At 30.3% G+C, this 12,628-nt stretch overlaps 1 non-coding gene across 1 annotated transcript; it reads right to left on the bottom strand.

The window, feature by feature from the left end:
* Positions 1–1,756: 1,756 nt before the first annotated feature.
* Positions 1,757–1,845, bottom strand: LOC133807506 (small nucleolar RNA R11/Z151). The gene has a single exon (XR_009879415.1). It is a non-coding gene; the product is annotated as a small nucleolar RNA R11/Z151 (small nucleolar RNA).
* Between the last annotated feature and the right edge of the window lie 10,783 nt (positions 1,846–12,628).

Consider the following 12,628-nt stretch of genomic DNA (forward strand, 5'->3'; position numbering starts at 1 on the left):
GTGGCCGCAGCCTGGGGGACAGAGACTAGCACTACTACAAAAAATGATTTTTAGGACTAGCATTGCGAGTCCTAAAAAAGTTTTTAGGACTCGCGGGGCACGAGTCCTTTATTTGAGAGCCTTAAAAACTAAGGTTTTTTAGGACTCACATTGCGAGTCCTAAAAAACTGTTTTTAGGACTCGCGTTGCGAGTCCTAAAAGAATGTTTTAAGGACTCGCGTTGCGAGTCCTAAAAAGTCTGGTTGAGTGCCTTTAATTAAGTTTTTAGGACTCGCATTGCGAGTCCTAAAAGAACATTTTTAGGACTTGCAATGCGAGTCCTAAAAAATCTGGTTGAGTGTCTTTAATTAAGTTTTTAGGACTCCCATTGCGAGTCCTAAAAGAATGTTTTTAGGACTCGCAACGCAAGTCCTAAAAAATCTGGTGCGAGTCCTAAAAAATCTGGTTAAGTGTCTTTAATTAAGTTTTTAGGACTCCCATTGCGAGTCCTAAAAGAATGTTTTTAGGACTCCCATTGCGAGTCCTAAAAAATCTGGTGCGAGTCCTAAAAAATCTGGTTAAGTGTCTTTAATTAAGTTTTAGGACTCCCATTGCGAGTCCTAAAAAATCTGGTTGAATGTTTTAAGTAATTTTTTAGGACTCGCTTTGCATGCCCTTAAATGTAAATTTTTTTTTAAAAAAAATGCAGCTACAATTTTCATTTTGATTTAGAAAAAATATATCCCTTTGAGTGTCCAAAATGTATTATATATGTTAGATTTCTAAAATTTCAAAAGAAAATACAACAAAATAATTTTTTATTAATTACTCAAAAATATCATTTCAGTATTTAGTCTACTCGGATTACAAAATCATATTACATGATAGTTTATACTACAATCAAATTTTATCATCACCAAATATTAAACAAGAAATGTATACAATGTTAGTGAAATATATTTTTTATTCTAAAAACTTCAACTGTCAATGTTGAAGAAATGCATCTCAATATAGTATTGCGCCAAAGAAATGCATCTCAATATAGACATGCACATTATAAAAAAGTTATTTAATTATAAATATATTATAATTCAAACTTATAAATAAGTAGACACACAACAATTATAAACTCCACTAAAGTCTAATACTAAAGCAATTAGAGAATAAACATATACACATTACTTCGTTTGATCAAAGAAAAACATAATTATCAAATCAATTACTAGTTCTATGTCATATAAAATCCACAATAACAAGAACTACTACAAAAGACTCCAGCAATCAAAACCATCACACAAGAAAAAGAGACTGACAATTTATTCTTCCTTGTGATTTAAATTATTTATATGGTTTGTTTTAGATTTATATAGCGTACTATATATATATGTATTTATATGTACGTATAAATTGAAAATTATATATTTAGAGAGATACCATGGGAGAGGTGAGTTACCGTGAGTGTAAGAGGGAGAGAGAGAGATCAAACCCAGCTGTTCCCAAAGCCCCAACAGCGTAACATCGATCCCGAGATACTAAAACACTAAAACGGGATATTAAATATAATGACATAAGTTATTGCAACTTACCATAATTGGTATACTACAACGAAAATCACTCATCTAATCTAATCTCTTTTTTTGTTTATTAAAGAGTACCCTGTAAAAAAACTCATATATACTAAGAATATTTTTTTTTTTTGCATGAAAATGCAACTTTTCAAAAGAAACATTATTTTTTATTAGACATTGTTTTTCTGTTAAAATTCTATTAATAAAAAAGGTCTTTTAGTGTGTGTAACATTAAAATCATTGACTATAAAATCTCACCGAAATCCGCTAAGATAATTAATGTTATCATCATAAGCCTAATTTTAATAATAAAAGTTGTAAATGTTCAAAATAAGATTCTAGAAATATGCCCAGATAAGAAACTCTAGTCAACAAAAATAGCATCATCAGCATAAATTTTTATCAATTCTCTAAAGACCAATAGTAAATTTCTATCAGCAAAAATAGCTTTAATTAAAGACCAACAGTAAATTTGAGAGCTATGCTCAGACTCAAACATAAAACTTTAACATCAACTCATCATCAAGGCTCAAAAATATATTTAATCCCCAATATCAAACAAGAATAACAAATATCGTCATATATAATTATAACTACTAATAATTGCACTAATATTTGATTAATTAATTTATAAAATGAACTAAAAATAGTAATATAATCTTATTCACATTTGACTTTTTTGTTTATTTTTTTTAAAGAATTAACAATTGATTGAAATTGCATAATTACTATTTGGTTAGGTTAATGTACCTAGGTGACATTATTAATTAGATTATCAAAGTGAGTATGTAAGGGAAAATCACAAAAAAAAATTTGTTGGAGAAACTGTAACATTTCTCTGAAAATGTTTCATGAAGAATTGTAATGATTCATGAATGGGTACCAATTTAATGTTTCATGAAGTAGTGTAATGATTCATGAATAGGTGCTAAGATAGCTCATGAAACAATGTAATGTTTCATGAAAGAATGTGTTGGTTCATGAATAGGTATCAAAACATCTATAAATACCTCAGGTTTCACAGATTTCATATCTCCTTTTGTTTGTTCAATATGTTGCTGGATATTAGCCTACAAGTCTGTTGTATTTTGGTAGTAATATTACTCATACAAAACTCTTAATAATATTTGAGAAGTGAGGCCAAATACAACCTTAAAGGAAGGTGTCCATGCCTCTAACCCATTTTTTAGTTTTCATTCTTTCTTGTCTCCTACACTACATACTTCTCTTACATTTTTAACAATTGAAAAGATAAAGTTAATAATGCCCGACCCGTCCAATTTTGGTTTTGATCTCCACATAAAGTTTTGCCCTCCTAGTATATTTATATATGTGTATATATAAGTCCCTGACTAGTCTAGTCTCAAATAAAAAATATTTAGGTAAACAAAATGAGTCAAAAACAAGAAAAGGCAAGAGTTGGAGGAGTAAGAATAGAGAAGTCTTGTGGAACCAAAAAAATAAAAAAAACAGAGCATATTATTTTTTTATATAAATTTTATCTCAAAATGATGTTAAACACTCTAATTTTCTCTCCAACAATATTTTTTTGTTTTTAATAATAAAAAACAATTTTTGAGTATACTATGCCAAACATTCCTTCCTTGATGTTCTTCTACAGTTTTGGAGACTTATATGTGTGATTAATAATGCCTTAAATTAAAACATAAAGTAATATATGTACTGAATATATTTATATATATAGTGGTCCAAACGCTCCCAACTTTATTTTTTTTTCAGTTTTCACCAATTCATGAATAAAAAAAAGTATACATGCATGAACTGAGATGATAATGATATGTCTAATAAAATCATGATAATAATAACTCAGAATAATTTCCCTAAAAAAAAACTTAATTAGTATATAAAATATAAGATTCTGAGTTAGAGTAATATATACTTCTAACTCTAATCTTTCGATCGTTCGTGGAAAATTCTGGGAATCTCCACACATGTGACCATTATTAATTAATTACATATTATTCTCTCTCACTTTCGTGTCAATTTTAAAAGTAAAATTCTTTAAAAGTTTCACCAAGTTATTTTCCTTTTTCGTTTCAAAGCTTATTATTTATGTTCTTATAATTAGTCAACACTCGATAGAAATTTTTTGAGGCTTTCCTGGAAACATCGTTTGTAGAATCATGGTTAACACACATATATATATATGTGTGTGTGTGTAGATATAGTGAATGAAAACAAATGGAGCAGTGATTGAAAATAAATCTATATGCAATAATTTTTGTTGATTGATCATGTAATTAGAGTTGTTTTGTTTGGTTCTAAGTAAAATATACAAAATAATTCAATATATATTCTCATATCATTCTTGTTTTGTTTGGAGAAAAGATAGAAAAGGTTCTCATTAGTGCACAAGAGACTATATAAAGCTCAAGAACCCAAAACGGAAATAACAATCCATCACATGGCTATTGTAACAAAGTTAGTTAAGCAACCACGACTGGCTAACTAAAACTCATGGACTCTCTTGAACACATTTCGGATGATACTCATGATCATAAATTTGCTAAAAACAATTTAAATAAAAAATTGGTGTTTACAAAAGAGACAAAGAAAGGCCTTGGGCTTGCATGAGGAACCAATGGATAAAAAAGAAGAGCTTAAGGCTTTGTATAAGTGGAAGACTGGAAGTAGGTACTGTTAGGCGCAAAAATATCCGGCTTGGCCCAAATATGCGCAAAGGTGCTATGCAAGAAAATTGTAGAACATGCATAAATTACTATAATGATATAATCACACAATATAATCACATTTTGCACTGAAAATAGAAGAAAAAGATAAAAGCCAACATGTCACCATCTATAAAAAATCGGACAACATATCCCCTAATTTACTAGTCTAGCCATCTGTCACATTCAACACCAACATGTAAAACAAATCAAACAACACACAAGTTTTCATCCATATATCACCGCAGCATACAAAATTCTCAGAACCTACTTCACTAAGACATGCAAGTTCTCAATCTTCCGTTATCACCGCAGCACACAGAATTCTCAGAACCTACTTCACTACGGATGAATATCTAAGATATTCAAACTCCACTAAAGTAATACAATTATCATTCAAAATTATAAAATATTGAAAATTAAAAAAAAATCAAATACAACATACCTCTTGCAATTAGCTACCAATCTAATGCTTTAAGACCAATCAAAATATGAACCTATTCATTTTAATCAACATTGTAAAAAAAGAAAAAGGTAAAATATTGACATTTGATTTTAAAAAGTTCACATAAGTATTGCAATGCCAAAATTACCCTAATCTCATAACTTTTTCTTTTTAATCAACATCCTAATGTTAACTAATTATTTATTTTCATATTATAAAAAGTCATGAAGTTGACCATATGTATACATGAAAATTCTTTGCAAGTCACATTAACTAAAATTGAAAAATGAAAATCAATACCAAACAATTGCTATTTATTTTTTATTTGTAATGACCTTTATTATTTGTCTAAAATGTGTCATCCTAATTTTATCAAAAAACAAAAGAACTAAAAAAATTGTTTGACAAAAATCTAAAACTCCAAACCTATGGTTTTTTTAAAAAAAAAAAGATAATCTATAAATTTTAAATGAAGAAATACTAAGAAACACTCATTTATTTCAGTTATAGTTAGAAAATTGCACATGGGTATTGATATTTGTTTTTTTTAATCATATTTTAATTTTTTAAATCAAAAGTATATTTATTTGTATATTAAAACTATAAATTATATTAATACCCTATATTATCTATAAGTTAAAATTTGAAATTATAATATTATCAATTACAAAATATTTATAAATAGCATACATATATATTTATAAGATAAAGTATTTATTTAAAAAATGTCAAATTTTAATAATTTTATAACAAAAAAAATTAAAAGTCAATAAATAAGAAAAATGGCATACATACAAGTTAGTGTAATGAGATGGAATAAATAAATACAAAATTCTATCTACAAGAGAATATTTTGTCTAATTTTTAATTAAAATAATTCCATAAATTACTGAATATCTAAGATTAAGTTTAGAATTTGATATATTATTAGGGTATTAAAATTATTACTACATTAATATAATCTATAATGCAATATTTATTATATATATATGTATATATTTATACACTCTAAAACTAAAAAAAAAAACTGCTCCTATATATATTTATTTATTTTACATATATTTAAAAAAAATATTTTAAAAAACTACTGCTATAATGTAATATTTAAAAAAATATTAAAACCAAAGATATACCTGAACCGAGCCCTTCGACGAGCACCAGCGCCGCCAAGAGCCAAGGCTGTCCAGATGCCGTGCCGCCGCCGCTGCAACCAGTTGGAGAACCCACGACGCTGGAGCTGAGAACCCACGACGCCGGAGAACCAGTCGGAGAACCCGCGACGCTAGAGCTGAGAACCCATGGGCCGACGCTTGCTACTCACCTCGCCTCCTCCGTCGCCGTTCACCACCCAAGCCGCCTCACCACCCAAGTCGTCGTTCAACGTGGTGACTCCCCCTCCAACAAGCCTGCCAAAGCTTATACAGTACAAACCCCAAATGTGAGAGCTTTATTTTGTGTGTGCTGAAAAATTTGTACAAACCTAATTTAATCCCCAAATGTGAGAGCTGAAAATTTTGAATTCCCCCCATTTTCGAAAAAAGTAAGTTTTTATGTGTCCTTTTTACTAACAATTTTAAGGACTTGCTTTGTGAGTCCTAAAAGAGTATTAAGGACTCTCAAAGCAAGTCCTTAAAATTATTGAGTAAAAAAACACTTATTTTTTATCTCAAATTTTTTTTAGGACTCTTATATTTTTTTAGGACACTCATTGTGAGTCCTAAATTGTGTTTTTTTAGGACTCTCAATGAGTGTCCTTAAAAACTCAACAAACATTTTTAAGGACTTGCATTTATGTGCATGTCCTAAAAAAGAGTCCCCTAAAAGGTATTTTGTAGTAGTGTAGTGGCCGCGGCCACTGATACTCCTTGTCGCAGCTAGTGTGATAGCCAAAATGGATTTTCAATTTTTTCCAATTTGAACAATTCTATCCTTCTAAGTAACTCCCAAATTTCCATTTTAATTCCATAAACATCCAATTAAACAATGGTAACAGCTATGGGGGTTGGTAGAATTTAAAATTCAAAGGGTGTCTCTAAACTCTATAAATAGGAGCCTATTGCTCACTTGTAAGACATGATTTTTCTATCCATTAGAGCACTTGGCTAGAAAACACATAGAGGCTTGATAATTCCAGAAAGCTATTTCCAAAATTGTGAGAGTTCCCTTAGTGCTTGAGTTAGGGGGAAATAAGCTTTTGGAGAAATGTTTCAAACCTTGTTCAAGTTGGTGAGAGTTTCTTGCTGTAGGAGTGAGAGTTTCTTGTTTCTTGTTCCTTGTTCTTGTTCTTATCTTTTCCACTATTTCTTTTCTTCTTATTCTTCTTTTCTTATTTACTTATATTTTTTTTTAGAGTTGTAATCTTTTATTTCTTTTTGTTTCAAACAATATTACTTTATTTGTATCTTTTGTATAGAGTTGTAATTTTCAATTCTCTTCTTCTAATTCTTCTCTTATTTATTTGTAATTTTCAGTCATAGAGTTGTAACATTATCAAATCAAACTTAGTTTTATGCATTATTTAGTCTAGAGTTGTAAGGTCTTTTTACAATTTTCATTGAAGCAATATATTTTTTCCTAACATTCAATAGTTTAGCCCTTGTTTGGCTCAATGGAAGGTGAGACTATCAAAATCATGAACCAAGACCTAGTTGGATGGGTTTGATGGATCCAATTTAACTAGATAGCAAGACAAGGTGAGGTTTCTCTTGATCACTCTCAAGATTTCCTACATCCTAGAGTCCACCCTTGAACCTCTCCCAACGCCATTCGACAAGGACACTCCCGAGGTGGTGGAGAAAAGAAGGAAGAGGGAGGAGGGCAATGTCCTTTGTAGGGGTAATATCCTCAACACCCTTTCCGATAGGCTCTATGACCTCTACACCGAGACCAAGTCGGAAAAAGAGATATGGAATGCATTTGAGACAAAATTCAAGGCGGAAGAGGAAGGTACCAAAAAGTTTTTGATTTCTCAATATATTGATTTCAAGTATTTTGGTGATAAACCTATTCTTCCTCAAATACATGAGCTGCAAATAATTTTTAACAAATTGAAAGTTTTGAAGATTGAGATTCCCGAGGCCTTTCAAGTTGGTGCTATAGTGGCAAAATTACCACCAACTTGGAGGAAATCCAAAAGCATATTCAAATCGAAGAGGAATCGATATGTAGAGATGAACTTGTGGAGGGGTCTAATGGAGAGACTTCCAAAGCAAATGCGATGTCACAACCAAAACATCCAAAAAATAAAGGGAAAGGCAAGAAGGGTAATGAGACATCCTTGGGTCCAAAAAGCAACCCAAACAAGTTTAAGGGTGAGAAAGGTCCTTGCTTTGTGTATGGGAAAAAGGGTCATTATCCTAGAAAGTGTAGGCATAGAAAAGACCAACAAGGACCTAAGGTAAATGCAACTCAAGAGGAGAATATAGTTGCTACTGTCACGACCCGAGCCCTAGGCTGTGGCAGATTTGTAATATCCATAACTTGGGTGGTCCAAGGTCAAACTTTGACCCTTGTTGGAAAATAGTCCTTATAAATGATCATTTAATTTATATTAAATCATACTATAATTATAAGTTAAAATAATGAAATAACTCATATAATTATATATAAAAATATTAGTGATAAAGGTATGATCATTTATCATTATACATAAAACAATAATATTCCCACATTTATGTAATCACCAAATAATTAAATTTAATAAGTCATAAACACCCAAAATAATACTTAGCATCCACCATTCCTCATCCCTAACTATTTCATAGCTCATTCAGATATACTGATCATTAGATTCGAAGTAGAATACATATATAATGCTCAAAAGATAAGATAATGACACGAAATAGAAATAGGCTAAACACATTGGTTCCATCGATAATTCATCTTTTCCACGTTCGCGTCACTATGCTCCTGGAATGAGAGAGATAGGGTGAGCTTATAAAGCCCAGTAGGAACTACAAGAAAAAATGCTTTTAATAACACCAAAAATGTGTTATCAAAACATACCATAACACTTTTTGATGTGTTAAGACCGACTATGTTATCGTAGGTCAGGGCACTTTACATAACACTTTATCATTATTATACAAATGTGTTATTATACTGTCAACGATAACACACTTTCTGTGTTATTTTAATAAATAGATAAGTGTTTAGTTATATTATTTATAGTCGATTATATAATACATTTCAATACTTATAAATTTGTGTTATACCACACTTTAGTATAACACATTTTTTGTGTTATACTACACTTTAGTATAACACATTTTTTATGTTATATAATAAAGTTTGCGTAACAAAATTCTTTACTTATAAAAAGTGTTATTGTAATAGATATTATAACACATTTTTCGTATTATTTTAATATTTAGATAAGTTTAAATTATCATTATATATTCATTTATATAACAGTAATTTATTCTATTCTATTTTTATTTTTTATTTATATAATTAAAATTTACTTTCTAATATATACTAGCATCATCAAATGAACTTGATTTTCAAATAACAAAAAGTAAAAACATTCAACATTGTATTAACAATCGACAAATTAGTTTAAAACATTCAACACTGTCATCAACAAAAAAATGTTCTTTAAGTATTCAAGTAGTCTTAAATATTCAACATATTGAAAAGTTACTACTTTCAACACAAAATATTGAAGAGTTTAATTTTTTACATAATAATACGTCAAAATTTGAGTAGTTGCACACTCCTACAGTACTATTTGATAGGAAAAAAACATGCAATTGAAGTTGCTTCATTGTACCAGCCACAATGATCTGATCTTCACTTCCAATTCTAGCAAAACCAACACACTCCATGTCTTCATTGCAGACTGCAACGCAACATAATACAACAACATTCAATGTTAAATTAATAAACTAAGTCTGATTTAGTTCTTTGAAATTCAAAGTTAAGACATGAGTGAGTCATAGAGTAAAGAGCAGGTTAATTGCTAAGGAAATTGCTGATACGCAATTGCTGAACCAGCTGTAACATACACAGCACAAAGTTCATACACACAAAGAAAAGCAATAGCTAAAAGTAAAAGAACAGCAACAGCTCTTGTAGAAGTAAAATTCAGTGAAATGTGAGTGAAACTTTCTGAAGTCAGGTGGCCAGACATAAAAATAATATAATTCATCAAAAGCTTCATCACAATAATGCAACAGAGCTTAACAGGGTCAATTAACCATTTAATATAATTTCCACCAAAATGGACCAGACACTGTTAACACATCACATTGATTAACCTTCATAGAGCATATCTCTACACTTTTCCTCCAAAAGACCAACAGAGAACATTTTCCCTGCTTACATATTGTACTCACACTGCTTACTTTTTAAAAGTGATGCATTTCTAGATAGTTTTAATCACTCAAAAGAAGTGGTATAAGCATAAAATAGGTCCCCTCAGTACTAGTAAATGCTCTAAATGAGCTCTAAAAGCCTTTTAAACTCTGTACAAAGAAAGAAAAACCAAAGTCAAAATCAAAATAAGAATAATCAAAAGCTAGATACTAAAAATCTAACACAAAATAAGACAAAAAAATCTTTCAGATCAAACCACTATATTCACACAACACATATAGAAAAACATAAACAAAATAAAAGAGAGAATTGGTAACTAACAGCTAGCTGGGCATAACTGTGATTAAATTAGCTTTTAGCCAACTAGTACAAGCCATCCCTTAGGTGCCTAAACTCACAACCAGTTAAGTCTATCAATCTCACAGTGTCTATACATGCAATTTTTTCCATGAAATACTCCCAAACAAATGAGACAACAACAAGCTAATAACAATATGCATACCAAATGTGTCATTAAATAGAAATTCTTATTTCTTCAAAGTAATCAGACTATAGATAATCAATAGGCACAAAGATGTACATATATATTTATAGAAGCTAAACCCACAAAGGATAAGAAATGAAATTAAAAGCAAGAGAACAAGCGTAATTAAATTATAGCCCCTGCCAACTGTCTCAATTCATTTAGCATCAATTCAAGAATATGCACAACCCCTTCGATATAAATATATGTATTATCTCTCTCAAATCTCATTTTCTCTCTGTATTATCTCAATCAGAAACAAATATATGTATATAAATATATATTGATAAAATTCATAATACTTTATCGATATTAATTTGAAATGTGAAAGGAAAAAAAACACACACACAAGAGACTAACTACTTCATGAGTTACCTGGGTCTTGCTTTAGCTATGAGAGAGAGAGAGAGAGTTGATTTCAGAGCAGCCGTGATGGAGAGAGGTGATAGACTCTGTGAGAGAGAGAGAGAAAGAGAGAGAGAGAGAGAGAGAGAGAGAGAGCAAAATATTTTCTCTACTTTTGTACGTTCAACAATTATACAAATATAGAGGAGCAACTAATATGAATGTTTCATGATGATAGTTGATTATATATGTAAATATTTCTATCAAGATAGGATATACATAAAGGAAATGACCAAGAGACTACCTGGCCAAGTAAATGTTAAGAATCCAGTACTCAAGACTATGAATCTGACATTTTTGACTACTTATTTCATCAACAAGTATAGTGATTTAGCTTATAAGAAGAAATGGGTTTGCAAAAATTAGACAAGTCTAGCATTAAATCTCAAAAATATTTCATAAGGTCGTACATTCAAATAAGATCTACTTAATGTTGTGGTGAGCTCTATATTTAAGTGTACACATCTAAGACTAATTCAATAAAACAAGCAATAACTTTAGACAACACAAATCCACTTAATCGAAAAAGTAAGAGGAACCAGAAAATTGATAGTACCACCAATTATCATGTCTCTAGTTTCAGCCAAGCAAATCAGTCATGAGATCCAATTGGTGTATCACATTTTCCCAACGAAACAGTGGTTTTCCTGTAAGCATTTCAGCAAATACATCCTATGCTCCAAATATCTATTGCAGGAGGGTACTGAATACAAAAAGTAGAGGTCTTAGACTCTTAGTATTAGAAAAAAGTACTAAGCAACCATACACTTGATATTTTTTTTTTTGAAATCTAAACACTGAAAAATGATCTTCATTATGAACAATCATTATTCAAGACAATAATCAGAAAACAAACCAGCAAAATAAAAAAACAGCAAGCAAACAAATTATGTAGTCTGAGAGCATAGCATTAACTAAAATAACTGTACAACCTAAAAACCAAACATGTACTAGATCAGAAAACAGGACAAGCCTCCATAACAACCTGGAAATGTTGAAGGGATGGCCAGTTGAGTCAAAGTGCAGAATTATTAACACATATTAGTTTATACTAATAAGAAGATTAATGGAATATGTATGAGTATAAATATACAAAGGACTCGCCATGGCATCAAGAGAATTTCTATTGGTTTAACCTGAAAATCTCAGAGTATCACCATCAAGAATAGTTGGTAATATTAGTAGCTTATTTTTATTGTTATATCTATCAATATGCTGATATGTATATACACATAGACTCTTGGTATTGGGATTCATAATAAGTTTAGGCATCTCAAGACTCTAAATCTTGAAACAAAAGGTATAATAGTGAAAGTAGGAAGTAATAAAGAGTGGCAAAAACCTCTAAGGTCTGGGAATCGACTCTTGGCAGCTGATGAGACATCTGAGGTAATACTACCCACACTACTAGAAGAAGAATCAAGTCCTGCATTTATTTACTAGAAAACTAATTAACACCTGACCTACCTAGATATATAATCATCTATATATAAGAAATGGTTATAAACTCAGATTTGTTCTTACAATCGATAGCCCTTTATAACTTTATTTATCATAGATCTATGACTCGAACCAAAAGGAAATGGAATGTTCAAAAATCTCAGCCAATATATAAATATATATACAAAAAGTGAGTTCTATAGCAAATGGAAAGTTCACAATTCTCAGCCAATTTTCTATCATCATCCAAAAACAGAAAACT

The sequence above is a fragment of the Humulus lupulus genome, chromosome X (genome assembly GCF_963169125.1).
Source record: "Humulus lupulus chromosome X, drHumLupu1.1, whole genome shotgun sequence".
Lineage (NCBI taxonomy): Eukaryota > Viridiplantae > Streptophyta > Magnoliopsida > Rosales > Cannabaceae > Humulus > Humulus lupulus.